The 19,174-nt window shown below is 31.9% G+C and overlaps 1 protein-coding gene across 1 annotated transcript in view; it reads right to left on the bottom strand.

Annotated features, from left to right (window-relative positions):
* LOC121116347 (uncharacterized) overlaps positions 1 to 4,542 on the bottom strand; it is a 32,087-nt gene extending 27,545 nt beyond the window's left edge. Inside the window, exon 1 of the mRNA XM_040710584.2 lies at positions 4,293 to 4,542. The gene's annotated coding sequence lies outside the window, so the exon portion shown is untranslated. The remainder of the gene's footprint in view (positions 1 to 4,292) is intronic.
* Between the last annotated feature and the right edge of the window lie 14,632 nt (positions 4,543 to 19,174).

Raw genomic sequence — 19,174 nt, 5'->3', positions numbered from 1 at the left:
CAACCTTCTAAAGTTGATTCTTTTATGAATTATGAAACAAAAAATTGGTTCCATTAAAAAAATGCAACCAAAAATAATTTCCTTCAATTTAACATACAATTTTTTTTGTACCTACTCTAAATGAACCATGTAGGAGTATTAACTATAGTCTAGAGCAGTGGGGCGGGGAGCAGGGTTAAATTATCCCAAAAGGGAGAGAAAATTTAGCCAAAAATATTATAATACACATTGGACTCTTTAAAAAAGTCTATGTATTGCTAATAGTCAGGCCTCAAAATGTCTTTTTTTAATCCATTGACTAACAAAGGCTAAGAAACCTTTTTTATTGATGTAGTTACAAACACGACCTATATCCCTGGAAGAAACTTTCAAAAGAAAGAGAAAATTTATTATATTCTTTTTATAACACTTTTAATGGCAACCTAGATTTGTCCCAAAAAATACCCTGTACAATATATACAAACATAACTCACATAGAATGAAAAAAAAAAGGATGATTTTGGGGAATCTACTTCCACTAATGTAGGTACATATTAGTATTGAGGCTCAGTCCGAGACTGATTCCTTTTTTTTCCGGTTCAGTCTTGAGTGTTTTTCATATAATGATTTGCACCCAATTTTTGGACGAGACTGTGATCTTTAGAAAGTATATTGTAACTTAATTGAGGCACGAGTTGTACGTTCTAGCCTTGGACACGTTGACCCCTTTTCCGTTCATCCCTTCATTCCTGAAAAATTTCTGTTTAATGACTCATTTGTTCATTCCTTAAAAAAACAAAAAAACATCACATGATCCACTTTTGTCCAAATTTAGTTGGATACGAAAAACTTTTAGTTTATATTAATTTAGAGGTACCACAGGTGACGTTACTTATAAAACTGACTTTCGCAGAGTTCTTCTATGGAATTCATGGAGGTTTCATATTTTGTTATGGAGTGACTCATGATACTCTCAGCACCCTCTATTGGACAAAAATTATAGTAGTAGGTAATTTAATTTGTGCAAAAATTGATCATGTTCTCCTCGTTTTCTCCTTTGGAAAGAATGAACAGCACTTATTTGCCACTTCATGTCCAACCCTATTTTTGTATACACTTGTGAAACACTTTAAACTTCATATGACGTCATAGTACTGATGCCCACAATTTGGAAACACAAATGGCAATATGAACAATTCATCTAAAAAAGTGATCTAAACCTTCTTTTAAATGAGACCGATCTAAATTTATTATTTTTGCAGGATCGATGTGGATTAAATTTTTCTACGTAACGAATCCAGGCCATATTTCTTTCAAGGACCGAATTAGTACAGCCCAATAGGGTCTGCATTCGATTTTCCAAGATAAGTTTAACTATATTTTCAAACCTTTATTTGAGTTAAAAAACTTAATTTGGTACCGATATAGTCTTTTAAATAATATCAATCAATTGATAATCCTTTTCATAGTGTGGATACATTTTTGGCTATCTTAAGAGTAATTTGTAGAGCCACAAAAGTATAATTGATCCGAATAATTTGTTGATAGAGATTGAAGATAATAATTGATCCATCATTCTAGCTTGCTTTTGTGTTTATGAACTGCATATAAAGGAACGTGAATATTTATATTCCTTTAAAATATTTGCAAGCATAAAATGATAATAATAAAATACTTTTTTTTATAGAAATAATTAGATCATAAACCTAGAATTTTTTATATACCCCATGTCATCATGGAAGGTTTTAAAGTCATAGAGCCTCATTATATATACATATATATATATGCAAATATATGAGTTATGTTTGTTAACATATTTATAAAATCTTTTGTTTCACTATATAGCCTTGAAGGAATATGTGCGACATGTCATAGACAACAACATTAATGAGGCACTAAAAGTGAATTCTAATGAAAAAAATAAATAAAGCTTATGTAGGACTTGAACAAATAAAACTCCTCATTTAATATTATTTTTAGAGGTCCCTTGACAAATTTTGCATTAAATAAATGTATTTGAGATGGGAAGGCCTGTATTCAATTAATTCATATAGTGTACAATGGTATTATATTTAGGGAAGGCAGGGTAGAGTTGCAGCAGTGATCGTTTTTGGCTCAATTAGTCGGATTTGACTTGATTAGAGGTTGAGCTGATTTTTAAGTAAGCGCTCCTCCGCTTCTGAGGTAAATATAAATTTGACTAATTTAAAAATGTTTTTTTCAAATGACCTTTTCTATTTGATAAAAGAAAATTTTCAAAATTTATATATATTTTTTAGAAATTAGTATTGTCAAGGCCTTTTTATGAGTTATTTTAATTTTTTTATAACAATTTTTTCTTAGGCCTCTATACTCAATTTTTTATAAAATTATATTTAGTTCTGGGCCGTCAGTCAAAAGTAGGAGCGAGAGCAAGTGCCGTCTGAAACCGGTCCGACTTAGAGCCCCCAAAATGTGTACACATGTCAGTTATTAATGGGAGATGGTTGCTGTTTACTTTGACTCGTTTGTAAACAGAGAGGCTGAAAGTGGCGTCGTCTAGCGGCAAAATAATGCAACTCCCTGCATGATAATATTATTTAATAAAAAAGAATATCTTCGTATGTTTAGAAAATAGAGGGCGCTGTCAAAATTCTTCCGACAACATTTTACTTATAAATTTCAAAATAACCATGGGGGTTTTATTGTTGAAAATATTAAAATATACTATTTAGTTACAGTCCAGAGGTCTAAAAAATCTGAAGAAACGAGATGTGTGAAGTAAGTCTTTTTTTTTTTTTCAAAAAATTAGTTCATTGGAGTTCCATGAAGGTGTAGTTTTAAAACTTTATTTTCATTTAAAGAGGAAGAAAAACAATTTGAATTTCAATAAACTACAAACATTTAAAATTACTCTTTCCAAGCCAAATAATGTTCTATCTACATTTAAAACCTTTTTGTGTATAATCAAACAATTGTATATATTTTACCTTTAAGCTAAACGAGATAAGAATAATAATGATTGAATTTTGTTTGTAAATTCATCAACTATTCTTTAGAGACCACCGTATTAATCATAGTTGTAAAATATAAAAGGATTACTGATTATCCTTTTTGGCTTTTAAAAAAAAATAGTACTCAATATACAAAATTTAAAAAAATCAGTCCTTTCCGTCCAGGTCCTAAATTTTTTGTCAGTCCTAAAATCATTCCTTATCGGTATTTTATGGCAATTACAATAGCTGAAAAGGCGTAGTTTTTTGCTACGTCTTTTCAATTATTGAATCTTTAGCATAACCACTTTCAAAGCAACAAAATATCTTATGCTTGAAGTATGAGGTCTAATAACGTCCATTTCTTTTCTTTTTTTCTCGTTTTCATATTCTTCTGTCCCACCCAGGAGCATACAAAAATAGCTAGGGTTGTAGGACTGAAGGTCCGAATAAAACCGTTAGGCGGTAAATAAACTTAAAAAAGAAAGAAAGACTGATGAGGGAATCGGTCCCTGGACCGATCCAACACTAATTATATGTTAACTTTGAATAGCTATTATGTAAATAAATGTCATGTAAACTCTTGACCTCATAAAATATCTTGATAAGATACATTTCAAACTCCATCTATGGTTTGTCACGTTATTGTTTAGTTTAGTTTCTAGAGATTTCGTCTTTTACGTTTTTCTATTCATCCCAATTTGACTCTCTTTTCGTTTAGACACATTTTGCGTTGTATTTGTTTGGTTTTTGTAGTGATAGAAAGTTTTGTTCACAAGTACATTTGTTCCAGTCTCTCAAATGACTAAAGAGTTGAGTTGTGCTATGGCTCTTAGGAATTCATTTGTGATAAAATGATTTTACATAAAATAGTACATATAATATAACTAAATTAAATTAAATAATCGTTATTTTATTACAAAATTAATCAGATAAGTAGTAAAGATGCCGTATTTTCTCCTTAACCACTCTTAGAATTACATAGGGGATTTATTACTGACAACTACAATTTATGTACATTTTTAGTTTTGCAAGTACTAATTTGATTAAGTTTTGTTGTGAAATAAGGAGGAACCAATTTGCGTTAAAGCATTTACTTTGTTTGAAATTTTAATAGTCGGTACATTTATATAGGAAATATGAATGACTAAAGAATCATTCAAATGTGGTCTTTATATTTCATAATTCTTCCATCTTTAACCCCAATGTGAAGAAATATCAAATTGCTACTAGAGTTTACGTAGAGTCCATGTAATTGACTCTAACACTGATAAATAAAAGCATCTTTTGTAGATATATTTAACTAAAGTTTAATATGAATTTATTAGAGTAAGGATTTACCTTTGTGATTCAAGTCCTGGTCCGTTAGTCCGCTCTTAATGCTCCGAATATTGGTGCCATGTACCTTTCTAGGTAGGTAAGTGTGTCGTTTCAACTACTTTCCCCCTACTTGTTCAAATAAAAAAATAAATGGGACTCTGAACAAGAGGAAGAACACAAAATGGGGAACTCAATTTTTCTTGATGCCGTCCTTCTTATTGATCCTCAAGATTTTGCTTCCCACTTCTACGGCTTCTACTTTGTAGTGTGTGTGTTTTTCTCTTCTTTTTGAGAACAATTTCTCTATTTTTTTTATTTTTATGTCCCATTATTCTCTCGTTTTTTTCCTACATAAAAATTCCGTTCTTGATAGAACTCCATTATGAATTATATATGTTGTACAAATATGCGATATATACTTGAATTGCCCCACATAAAATTGAAATCCAATCAAAGAAATCCCGCGTTTTTGATCTATTCAGTTTAAATTAACATGAAATGGTCATTTATTAAGATTTATTATACAACAAAGACTGAAAAATATATATTTTACTTAATATAGCCTCTGTCGGCACCAATAACGGCCTCAATTTGGGTCTTGAATCACTTACAAGTCGGAAACTAGAGCCCAATCTAAATTATTGCATTCCAGGACAGTGGAGTCTATCAGGGAATTCTGGGTCCTTTGACTCAAAGTAATTTTATTCAAAATAATCCACTGAATTCAGGTTGGGGGAACTATGAGGACAAATACCCAAGTCTAAGTATTGCTCCTGGAGCCAATTGGTTTCCCTTTTCATCTTTGAGATCTCAGTATTACATACATGCAGAACTTTGTTGATCGAAATCATCATAATAGCACGCCTGCGTTCTGCCTCTGAAAATATATTCGGCTTAAAATCTTCTGTTGTTTACTCCATGGCGATATTTCCACTTATAAGTGATACATTTATATGCATACTTAACCACAAAAAAAGGATTCTTTAATTTAGTCCCCATATACACGGGAAAAATCTAGAAGTCTATAGCGCCAAATTTCGGGATTACACCCTGTATATTCAGTGATCCAGACAAAAGATGAATACATTAGACCATGATTTGTCAATGGATATTCAGCAACAGACCACATAATTAATTACGGGAAATCAAGTGGAAAAACATAGACAACACGATCAGTATCTGTACAAATGAGACACTGTGACGTCCTTACCTATTAAAGGACCCCATACAAAGCAAATGGCTCAATTCAATCCAAAATAAATCGTATTTAATTACATTATAAATAAGTGAACAATTTTTAAAATCAAATCGTTTATATTTTGTATCATTTTGTTAATTATTTCATTCATTTTGCATTCGTAAATATCAATTTAAATGTTAAAAATACTTGTATGAATATAAGACCTTGAGAAAAAATATTTTTTTATTTTAAAATAATTTTAACAACATAATTATTAATCTTAGGCCAGTTCACTAACGCAGGGTTAAAATGACTTTTGTTAAGGAACATATTTTCTCATTTTAATTATCTTTCAACTATTTTATATGTAAAGGATTCTTCTCTTGAAAGCAGTAATTCATTTTCTCCTCCGAAATCATATAATAGGCAGCTGATAGTAACAAGGTTCCTAATTGAGTAAACCGGCCTTCTCTTTGCTCTTTCGTCAGTCATAATCAAAGATGGAAATATTGGAAAAAATAAGGCGAGCGCTAATAGCACCACGCATTTGTGTATTTAGAAAAATATAATTATGATAATATTATTCGATTTGCATGTCCATTATTGATGTTGGAATTTTAATAAGAATACGTTTACTTTTTATAATGACTACTAATAGTAACTACTAGTATAAATTATGAGGTAGTTCATGGTGATTTGGAAGGATCTTAACCTTGAAGCATTCGGATATAACGATCCGCATACACCTATACTTCTCCTTCCTAGGATTTGGAGGATATCCAATCCACACGACTACTAATTCTCTCTTCGACTTCAACTTCTAGGGATCTCGTCTCTTTGTGTGCCTCACTCAGTGGATTTCATCTTCTTTAATGGAAGGATCCTTCATTGTGGACAATGCTTTGAGGTTAAGATCCATTCAAATCACTATAAATTACTTAATCCTTGTAATACACCCAGTTCAACATTAATATTTGTATATTAAGTAGTAATCAAATCAATATTATTTATAAAATGTCAGCAGTAATATGGAGTATTCTTATTCGACCTCTAAATACGCAAAGGCGTGCTATTTGCGTTCATCTTATTTTTTCTAGTATTTCCATCCTTGTTCATAACGTCATATTATTTTTTTTCAAGCAGTTATCAATATATCATTCTTGAGGAGAGAACATCTAGTATTGAGTAACCACGTATGAGTGTGCTTATGAAAAACAATGAGTAGCACTGAGGATTTCTTGGGTAGTTTTTCTATATATTTTTTAGGGAACCTGGGTCTGTTGGACGACGCCTAATAGCTCTGGACAATTCTAGTACCGCTAGTATAATATAAAAATAATTTCAATCACCTCATTATTACTCAAGCCCATAGTCTTAATAGCACGTTTAAAGCCTAATATCTCATCTGTGCTTCCTAAAAATCCCAACTGGCAAAGGATAGCAGATTTAAATCATATTAGAGAGGTCGAAAAAATGACTGTTATGGTATCCATGATCATTTAAATATTTGGTCACTTAGTAGCCTGCGTTATTTGTAGTTTAACCAAAAAAAAACCCACATATTAAACGTTTTTGTTTTCTATTTTAGCGTTAAATTTGTATCAACAAACTTATCCGTATTATCACATTTCTTAAGAAATGTTGATCTCATTTTTTTTGAAAATATTGTATTCCTTACAGTTCAATTTCATTCCTGCTCAATATACAAATGGAGATCTCACAAATTTTTCCTTTATTGCAATTCTCTTCTCTGACTTTTAGAGCATCTTATGTACACTGTTATCAAACCCATTATAAACTAATAAACATTTAAATATTGCTTATTCAATTATTTGCAAAACCAAGAATAATAATGATATTCCTATAAACAAATTAGCATACAAAATATCATGTCCATCTACTGAGTTATATTACTATAATATAACTGGTTAGGCCATTAAGTAATAAAAAGTTTACATTAGTCGTAATACAACTGTTGCGCGTCTAAAACTGAACACTCCTTTAAATTTTACGCCATGTACATATTCGTGATTTTATTGAGTTGAAACCGATTTATACTTCGAGGCAAGGGTCCTGACTAGTTATAAACAAAACTCCAGCAAAATCTAAATAGCAACAGTGAAACAACAGCCGATAATATGGAGATACGTCGAGTCACAATTTTGGAACTTTCCGCGCGGGGAAAAACTCCCACTGAAATTGCCAAGGTTCTGAACTGCAGCCGCACCACCGTTTACAGCGTGGTAGCCAAAGGGACTCTTGAGGCGACCACAAGATCTAAGTCAAGGCCTCGAAGGTTGGACGAAATGGTTGTTGCCGTGAAAAAGTCTGTTGAGGACAAGAGAGGCAAGGTAACCGTCAGCGGCATCCCCAGGGAGTTTAAAGTCTGCAGAAGGATCATGGACCGGCTAGTTAAGAAAGATCTTGACCTTTAGGTCTACAAGAGAACCCCTCGTCAAACCTTCAAGCCGTAAAATTTAAAGGAGTGTTCAGTTTTAGACGCCCACACCTGTATTACCACTCCAAAAAAAATTTAAAGAAAGATTTGTGATCTTTAAATAAGGGTTATGTAGAGTGATGAAAATCCAGTGTAGAATCGACATGTTAACAAAAAAAGAAACCAAAAATCAACATGGTAACCCTAATAATTTGAAGAATGTTTTAGAGGAGAGAAAAATAATCCTCATGACGTTTCATGAGATCACCTACAATCAGCTGTGACAAGAGAAGAAGGAGAAAGGATATAAGCAAGGTTCACCACTCAGGAATTAAATAATAATGACAACTGCTAAGGGAAACAAAATTTAATCTTCAGATTACTAACTCCAAAAGAACGGGCCAGCTAAAAACTTTGCCGGCCCGTTACATCACTGGTTATAAGTACCTGGTAGAAGCAGGACTGTGGCCTCGCGTGTTCTCTGTGTTTTATTAGGACTCGGACTCGTCTTAATTTAGTGCAAGTCCCGAGTCTTCCCTTCTGTTTTGTATTATTTATAAGATTTTATTAATACCCCCGTCAGTCTAGCGTAAGAGACACCACCAAATATTTTACCGTATCCCAAGAAAAATAGCATGCAATCATCAATGTCGAAAATGGACCACGACTCCGAGGTAAAACAACCCATGACTTCATAAACAAAGATCCTTCTATGTGGACCTCTATGTGAGCGTTTATTTCATATTGGAAGTGGAAAACAATGAAGTCGGTTAAATGAAATATTGCAGACGTATTTATATAGCATCAAACGTGTATGCAGTGTGCGCTGTACATAGTGCTCCCTGATGTACATATTCAAATTTATGATCTAACAAATACCATAACAGGTATATTAATGAAATATTATTCTTTCGTTATTGAGGATATGCTCATAAAAAAAGAAGATTAACACTGAGGATTTCTTGGAGAGTTGTCTATATTAATCAAACAAAGTTTATATGAGTGTATGGGAAACAATCAAAGTGTGCACTATATATATAGTGATCTGAGAGAAATGAGTTGTTGTTACAACTTTTTTAATTATACAATCAAATAATAGTTAATAAATTATATATGAATAAGTCTATGTCTATCTCCGGTCTATGTACTTTTCCTAAAGTACTTGAGTACCTTGTTCTAAGAGGAGCTCCGCCTGATACAGTGTATAGGACTACAAGAACACTGAAAGTTGTCATGACGTTAATTTAGTATTCCTTAGCAACCCTTCTTAATTTTCAATTAAATTCATTTTTCTATCTGAGTAACATAACTATATTAATTGTTGAATGATATTTTCATTTAGGGAGTTGTATTATTTTACCAGAAGACTCTCTGTCGCTTTGTTTACAAACTAATATCAGTAGTCAACTCCCATTACACATACATAGATAAAAAGGCTAAGATTTTATTTATTTTAAATATGGATCTCTTTAACTATGGATGTTAAATTCAAATGTATTGAAATATAATAATATTAGTAGCATGATTAAATTAAACTTCTCAAATAAATATTTTGCCTTATTTTATTTTAATAAATTATATAAAATAGTTATTAATCCAATAATGGGATATGAAGTATTAATTATTGATCGTTTTTCGATAAGTTTTTTAAATAGAGTCCAAGTGGAGCCTGAAATATTTTACTACCTATCTAGATTTTAAGAAATATTACTTTAAACCACTCTAAAGTTTTTTCCTGTTAACTATATTCATATTTAATTGCAATAATACTTTGATTATTTATTTCCAGAAATTTTGTCGCCAAAGTTCTCACTTCGTTGTTGATATCAGGGCAGGAAGGGCCTAGCAGGGAAACAAAATGGGTAAATTAAGTAGAAGAAAAAAAGTAAGCAATATCAAAAAAAATTTGGTGGTCATGTACAAAGTACGTACGCAATTTTTGAACATTTTTTGTTTCTCCCATGCTTGCATGCATTTGATACATAATAATTTAGAGTTTAGAGATGTTCGAGAATTGTGATTGTATATACTAAACCTGTAGTACATTTGAAATTTCTGAATTAAACTTATAAATGAGCTAACTTTCAAGTTTGCAAGTATACTTGTATTCAGTAATGAACGTGTTAAAATAATTAAGTTGAGAGGTTTTAATTAATGATATAGCCAAAAACACTTTTTACTTACATTTTGTATTGTGCAAGTCCAAATAAACGATCTCAAAAATTAATTTATATTGAAGTTATATTTTATACAATTGTTTCTATTTTTTTCATTTGTATATGCCACAAGATCCGCATTTATTTTAACATTTGGTTAAAATTTACATACTCCAGGAATGCACTGAAATGCATTATGCATGAATGATCAAAAACCAACAGACAGAACAAACCACACGATACAAATCATTTTCTTTATATTGGATCTCGTATTGTTATTAAAGTTAATATATTATATAACTAGGGATATGAAAATGGTGCTTCAACTTTTGTTTATAAATTTATTTTTTCTAGGTATTATTTGATTTCCAATCCTAAATAATATAAATTATACATAATTTATTCAAGTCACGGATAATCGTTTGATTTTGGAAGTGGTACTTCCAGTCCTTTTTTGTGTTTAATAGCCCTGATATTTACGATATCATATTGTACTTGACAAAGTTTCATAAATCTTGCAATAACCATATTGGTACAAATTATATATTTATGTATATTTTAGATGCGGAGAAGAGGGGGAGGCGGATTTTCTATGGATAAAATCAAATTAATCCATTCCTTTTCTAATAAACATTGAAAATTATTGATAAAGCTAGATCAAATAAAGTTAATTATCAACTTCTAATCTAAGTTTTTTGAAATCTTTTAACATACCTAGTAATTGTAAATTAGATATCGTTATAAAAATACATTTGTAATGCATTGGAAGACCGATTGCCCACAATTATGGAAAGGTGAAGTGACCCATATATTAATCAAAATCATTTGTAAACTTTAGTCACCTAGTTTAGGGAGTTCATTCTAAAAAATCCTTGGACGACTCGACATTAAAAATTGAAATTTGTGTAACAAAATCATTTTGATTGACTTTTCGAAGGCTAAGTCAAACTCATATTCATCCATTTAAAGAGGAAATACTCATTTCCGTGCTCGGAAAACTATTATTTATGACAAATATCTAAACATATTTGTCTGTTCCATCCCCCGAGGGAGTACCTTCAAGTGGGGTTGGGGGGGATTAAATAGCTTAGGGTCTCTTAAAATATGGCTGAATACTCTCTGCCCTCGGATTGGCCACTGTCCCCGGGGTAGTATGTGATTTTATTGGATGAATTGGTGGGGGTTTTAGCAATCCCACAGTATCACGGGTCCAATCCGAAGGCGGAGTGTATTCAATCATATTTTAAGAGACCCTAAGATATTTATCCCCCTCCCCTCCTTACCGATCCTCTCGATCAATTTCTTAGATAAATAATAAATTAATACAGTCATTGTATAAAAATACTTCATACATGCCTTTCAATTTAAAGTATGATAACCTATATCAAATCCATGATAGATACTCTCCTAATGTTTCAGAGATGTTGTGGTGCAGTTTGGATGTAGCCACATGTTTTTCTTTGAGCATCAGTGTTACCCAAAAAGCTAAATACTATATTAACAAGTATTAAACAAAAATATCTTAAAGTGTTCCCTTAGAAATAACATCTAGTTTATCCCTTCTATGCATATGGTTTGAAACATTGAAATGGATTCAATTAGGTGTTTGGAAAATCATTTATTCAGCAAGAAAATACAAATTTTTAATCCCATACAACCATTATAATATTTTAAGCAAGATTAATTTGTAAAAATCTAGCTCAGTTTCTACCTTTTATTTTTATTGGCTACATTGTTGAGAACTATTAATTATTTTACAAATTTATAAAATCTATTTTAGGAAGGGGATGTAAATTTTACTTAATAAAATATTATAATAATTATTCTTAATACCTTTTATACTTGATGATTGATTATATTGAATGTTTAAAATTATTTTTGGGTACCCCTACACAATTACCTATACCCCCTCTAACATTCTAAGACCTATTTAGGTATGTTACAAAAGAGGGAGTGCTCTAATCTTTTTTCTCTCCCACGTATTAAGCTGTTCGAACTGCTGCTCGATAAGATGTTTCGTGACGCATTAAACGCCATAAATATGTAATCTTTTAAATCATAAATTTGATGACTTTTTCTCAAAGGCATTACAAAAAATATACCTTAATAATGTTCTAGAGGGTTTAAACTGCAAAAATTCAAGAAAAAGTCGCAATATTCAGCTTCATTTAATTACTCAAATGACCTCCCAATTGATTTCGACGTTTTGGGCCTATAATAACCCTTCTAATTAATAAAGATTTTATTTTAAACGTAAGAAAGTTTGCACATTTTTCTATTCATTAGTAAAAAAATATATAAATTGATTGAGAACATCCGTTTTATTAAATGAGTCGCTGGTAGTCGAATGAATAAAGATATAATGAACTGCAGATTTGTGTGGTAGTTTAAAGCAAAAATCACCCCTTCCAGTAGACAAAGAAAATTTTTAAAAACACCTAACAAGGCTTGAATATTTACCTATTCATCAGTGAAGAAAATTTAAAAATTGATTGACGGAATCAATTTTTATGAGATGAAGAAGTTTGTTGTCGCTAATAAATAACTGGACTATTTCTTTATCTTTAAATTGCTTCAACGTTTTGGGCCAAAAATAACACTTGTAATTATTACAGATTTTTCTTTTTTGAACTTTAGAAAGCTTGAACATTTTTGTATTCATTAGTGAAAAAAATATAAAAATTGATTGAGAGCATTAGTTTTTATGAGAATTTAAAATTTGAAGACATAAAGGAAGGCAAATAGGAAAGGATAGGTTCCGTGATTCAAACTACGACAGTCCTAAATCTAGAATGACATAATTTGAGTGAGATAATAATAACAAACTCCGTGAGTTATATCTTAAGAAACGTAGAATTCAAGGAGAAGACGGATTAAATATTCGACCACGAATCTCCGGATTGCTCAGTGAATAGCCACTAAATTTTAACAATTAAAGTATTTATGGGAAGAAACACTCCATACACAACACGTAAGAGCCCCTTTTCAAATTCATATTTTGACTTATTTTAGCCTTTGTAACATACCTAACCTATGACATTTGCACCCTCCGAGGCATTTTACGAGGTCATCATGACAGTTTATCATCCCCTTTATAATTTTTTATTTCCATAGAGAAAGATAGAGTGACTTAATGAAGAAAAAAATGTATTTTATAGTTAGTTGTCGCCGGTAAGGGGACTTATGTTATGAATATATTAGTCAAACAGATACATTTTAAAACTAACTTATAGGAATACACGAAAACGAATTTAAATTAATACAAAATATTTATCTCTCAAACAATTCCTTAAATAAATAATGGGAGACAAAGGGAATTATTATTGTTATTTTATTGTAAATATATTTTCTTTCTAAATTTTTGGAAATTCTTGCAAGATGGATCACATTTCCAAGCATTTCTTTTTCTAACTGATTGGGTTTTTTTAAAAATTATTCAACTCTTGGGTTAAAATATTTATGTTGTAAAATATGTGCTAAACTGTTGAAATGATTGTCTACTCAAAATGAAACTTATATTTTATAGTTTGTTTCCAAATTTATAAAAATAATAGCTAGCAGAGTATTAATACATATATTTATTCGTCTGTGAGTGATTTTTGGACCACATACTCGATCCTTATGATGATGTGAAATTCCTGAAAAGATAAACTTATAAGAATATCTTATAGGCAGCTATACCTAGGACAATAAAAATAAGGCTATAGGTATGTATTCGAGTATTCATCTTCAAGAACTCCACCACTAATGTTGTTAGTTAAAAAGTATCCAGCAAATAGTTTCCAGTATTCTCAATCCAACAATCATGAAAACAATGGCTTCCTTTCTACTGCTTATGAAAACATGTAAATGAAACGAAATTGAAGATAGTGAATAGCTCTTAAACATTTCAGTGGATATAAAAATTATCAGCATACATTTGAAAGTACGTTATTGAGACCTGAGTGACCTAGTACTAGACAAGGTTAATGTTTCACAAATTCATAGCCTTTTTTGGACTATAAAAAGGTAGAATCTGGGCAAGTTTTTTAGCTTTTTCTGTGAAGTTGGGAGTTTAAAGCTTTAATTCCACTAATTATTTAATTAAATCAAGTTCCAATCCCACAAAATCAAAATGTCATAAATTAAAATTGATATACATTCATTAGACAAAAAGTTCTTACAATGCAAGTCCTCTAAAATCGTAGTCAATTGTAAAATCTTTGAACCTCTTCTTTTGATTTTATTACTTAGAATCTTTTTTAGAGGTTATATTCCCCAATGTTTCTCTGAGATAATTACAGTGATTTTCTTTATATCATTGATTTCATTCAGATAAATATATGTAAACTATGTATAAACATTAACTAAAAATATTATTTATAAAAAAAAAAAATCACAGCTCTAGAGGATACTTCGATTTGAGCAATGGTGACTATCTCTCAATGAATAAAATACTTCGTACAATTGACTGGGTCGGATATTTTACTTCTTCTCACCACGCAAATCCATGTTGAGACTGTCTGGACATTAATAAGAAATACGTGCACTGAGCTTTTTAGTAGATATATCCACTGGCGGGAGTATAAGATTAATCACGATAAAAATGATAAGGAAATTAAACGACTTGTCTCTTTAAAACGACGTTCTTGCAATCACTTGCGACTCATTGCCTTTTAAATATTAATTACTTATTACAATTAGTCAAATAATCGAATTAATTAAATTTACCTTCAGAACACATAACTGATTTCTTAAATAATTAATCCATAAGAAAGTTAAAAGTTAACTAAAAAAAAATCAATCAAAATCGATTTTGATTGATTTTTTTTTGCCGACTAATCTTTTGAAGTTGCAATTTAAAGTTTATTCTATAGTTTTAGTTAGAATATCAAGCAATTAATAAGTATATTAGATTCCAAGTATGATAATTCCTTTTGTATGATTAAATATATTTTGTAGGAAAAGTGTTCAAAATAACACAAAAGATAATTTATTTTTCAAATCCTGTAATGTTTTTATCCCTTTTTATTACAATTAATTTTTATCTATACATATAGTTATTTCACTTCGAAATACGACTTTGGAAAGAAATTATGCTCTAAACACGTAATTTTAAATACAGACTTTAAAGGCCAAATCTATTGAGACCAAAGGTTTTAATGGTCACTTTCGTGTTGTTTGGTCAGAATAACAGTAATACAGAGTTGATTTGATATAGTGGTACATATTCATATTCAACAAGAGGTTTTATGAGAACATTTATTTAACAAAATCATTTGAAATATTGCTCGGCACAACTTTTACTCAATATGTAAGTCCTCAGCTCTAATAATTGCCTCAATACGAGGCTTAAATCTATTGCAGATCAGAACTATGTAGTCATACTCGAGGTTGGTCCACTCCTTCTTGATGGAAGCCTCGAGAGACTGGAAATTCCTGTTAGGAGTAGCACACACCCGCTCCTCCAGATGTACATAGATAGAGTAGTCCAAGGGGTTCGTGTCTGGAGAGGAGGCGGCCATATGTTAAGGTACCAAAAGTATGAAAGTTGTCTCTCAGGAAGGCCTGAGTCTTAGCGGACTGATGAAGGTGAGCTTCAGTTTGAGCGAAGACAAAGTTGCCCCTGAACTTTTCTCTAGCCCAAAGTAGTACTGTTTTGTCCAGAAGTTCGATGTAAGCATCAGCATTGAGCCGCCTCTTCCTTTCCACAAAATGGGAGGGCAGACTCCGCCTGTGTTGGCCACTGCATTTCTTGTTCTGAAGACATGTATAATTGAAGTTGAGACATTGTTTGGATCGGTTTTTATTTACACTTTTATTTATCATTTTTGTATAGAAAAATTCAATGAAGGTATTAATAGATAATTCATGTATGTTTTTAGCTACATAAAGGAAATAAACCGGTTGATTGATTTTTTTTTATAAAAAGAGTTCTTTCCAAGCAAATAGTACCTATGTAATACAAGCTACTCAAACCTTTACACGTTATAAATAGACATTTTAATTAAATTTTATACATATTTAAAAATATAACTGAGTAGGAATATGCATTCTTTGCAAGCTTCAAGTTAATCCACTTGATATATTTGAGTGGATAAGTGAGCGTGAAATTATAATACATGGTAAAAAAATATCTTCGACAAAAAGTCACACAAACTTAGTTCATATCTCAAAACCATGTTTAGAGTGAGTGCTGGTTTTAAGGGGGGGGGGAGCATTTGGTCTAGACACTGTTAGATTTGGGTCCCGGGCTTGATAGGATTTATAAATATATACAATATCATACACAAGGGAGAAATTGAAAAAAAAAATCAAATTTCGAAAAAAGAAAGAAAGAAAAGGCCCCGCTCACGTTAAAACAGGCCCTTACCAGAATTAAATATTGCAACTATGTATTGGTATGATGGGAAACACTCAAAAGGAATGAAACAACAGAAAAAAACACCCAAATAAACTAGACCTATTTACCAACATAGTTATCCAAATTTAGTCATTCATATGCTTTTTTATAGAAATTTGGATATTTTGAAAATTTTTCAGAAATCAAATCAATAATATGTTAAATAATAATTTGAAACAAATAAAAATATTTATATATAACTGAAAAAAAACTGGATAACAACCTTAATATAAATATTTTATTAAATAATATTAGACATATTATGAATATAATAAGAAAATTATAATGTACAATTCAATTTGGATATGTTTACTTGAGGAGCAGTGTAATATTGTCAAGGTTTTTCCGCGAATATCTTTACCGAATATGATTTAGTGGAATCAAAATTTCGGATGAATATGGAGAACGTTTCTCCCAGCATTTTTTTCTTTTTTAACTTTACTTTAATTAGTTTGATAGAGTTGCAATCATGAAGTATAAGTAAATATTTACTCCATCTGACATACAAATTATCTATGAAGTCCATACACATATCGACCGAGTATCCAGTCATTGAGTTTCAGATCATTTATCCTTACAATAGCGTTGTCCATTGAGCTACGTCACTTCAGTATCAATTATATTTGATTTGTTACAGAAGTGGCATTAGTAAATAAAGATTGATTGCTCTCTGCATTTACATATAATTAATTTTGATAGGAAACCGGGTTTTTTTTTGTGGAATGTCTTCATAGAAATTGCTCACAAAATAAGTAGTGATGGTTCAGTCCTTATTTATTCGGTGCAGTCCATCTTAGGACAGGTCCTTCGGACGTACAGTGCTAGATATGATTACAAAAAGAATAAATAAAGTAGAGTGACGTCATCAAGGACCAAACTTTATAAGTTTTAGGACTGGTATGCAGTCCTAAATAAGGGTCAATACAACACTAACTATAATTAATATATATACAGGTTTATATGATTCAGAGAGGCCACCCACCTCTACTACAAATTATTTTAAGGAATTCAGTATTAGAGTTTTCTTAGTAGTTGAAGGATTGGGATCGAGCCTAACTCTTTTGATGCCCTAATATATTCTCATGTTTTCCATAAGCTGGATGACTTGCTCTACATCCCAGGATAATACAAGATCTAACATTTAAAAAAAAATAATGAGCACTCGGTAAAGTGCACACTTCTGCCATTTTAACTTTTCCTAAATGAAATATCCAGTTTTTATATTGATCTTCATCTTGGGTTTTTGGTATTAAAAGCATCTTTATTAAACCTACATAATGATACCAGTATGAGCTCTAAGGTTTATTAAGGTTTTTAATGTTCTGACTTATCTTGACCTCTCAGAATTTAATAGTCTCTTATAGTGATTACATATAATCTTCGTACCAAGTTAGATCAAAATCGGCCCGTAACTTTTCCTGTAATCCTGGTGGCCACTGACAAAAAAGTATTTAACTTCGTTTGCGGAGGTAATAATAAACAGGGTTCGGAAGCAAAACGTGGAATGTTAATAAATGCTAATTATGTAATTTAAAAAAGAGGTTTTGTGATTTTCCCTGCATATTCCAAATCTCCTATCCTTTCTACATAAGCAAACAATAATAAACATTTCTCAAATCTTTCATTATGAGTGAGCAAGAAGCAAAAAGGTAGAGGATCTCAAACCTTCTGGATCCCGAAATTGAGGTGGCAGAGATTATGGACATTGTGAAGTGCTCCAGGAGCCTCATTTTCAAGGTGGCCAAGATGAAAAAGGATGGAAAAGACCTCTCAAGTAAAGAAGGAAGTGGGGGAAACAACTTGAAAAGGGATTCTGAGTTTCTGGGGGACCTGAAGAAGAAGATCAAGGAAGACCCCACAAAATCCATCAATCGGCTCTCTAACGAGTTGGACATGGACGAGGGGACAATCAGGAGAGCTGTGAAGGAGGACTTAGGGTTGTCCTCTTACACAAGGATCCCACGCTACCTGTTGACGGATCCTCTGAAGGAAAGGAGACTGCAGATTTGCAAGAAAGTTCGTACGTGGATCAAGGCAAATGGATCCACAGTAAAAATTTTCTTTCACATGAAGATTTTCTCCGTGGACCAGGTCTAGAACGATTGGAACTACCATTGGCTTGGGGGATCACCAGAGGAGGTCAATGGGGTGTTCTGTACATAGGATCCGGCCCAAGCAATGTTCCTGGGGGTCGTAACGTCCGACGGCAAGAAGATGCCTCCTTTCTTTTTTCAGAATGAGGAGAAAATCGGTCAGGAGGCCTACTACAAGGTGCTGAGGTTCACCATACTGCTATTGCTTAAGGCCACCTACCCAGAGGACAAATATGTGTTGACCCAAAGATGGTGCACCCTCACACACATCGGCCAATTTCCATAAGTTCTGCGACGACAACATGGCCGATTTTTGACCCAAGGACATGTAGTCATCATCTTCGCCGGATTTGAACCCGTTGGACTTTGCTGTGTGGGGCACTTTTGAGAGGGAGACTTACCAGACACCTCACCCGAACGTTGACTCCCTGAAGGCCGCCATTTTGAAGGAGGTGAAGAGCTTGTCCAAGAAGTTCATCATCAACTCCTGAAAGGATTTCCACCGCATTGTGGAGGCTGTGATTGCTGCTGAGGGCAGCCATATTGAGTGAAAATGTTCACAAAGGGCTTGTCTCAAAGTTTTTTTTTATTTTTAAATTGCAAAATTATTTATTAAAAAATAAAATTATTGACATTTTTCTGAAATCCGTCATTC

The sequence above is a fragment of the Lepeophtheirus salmonis genome, chromosome 4, assembly GCF_016086655.4.
Source record: "Lepeophtheirus salmonis chromosome 4, UVic_Lsal_1.4, whole genome shotgun sequence".
In the NCBI taxonomy this organism is placed as follows: domain Eukaryota; kingdom Metazoa; phylum Arthropoda; class Copepoda; order Siphonostomatoida; family Caligidae; genus Lepeophtheirus; species Lepeophtheirus salmonis.
Note: the sequence above shows the minus strand (reverse complement) of the source record. Positions and strands in the feature narration are given on the sequence as shown.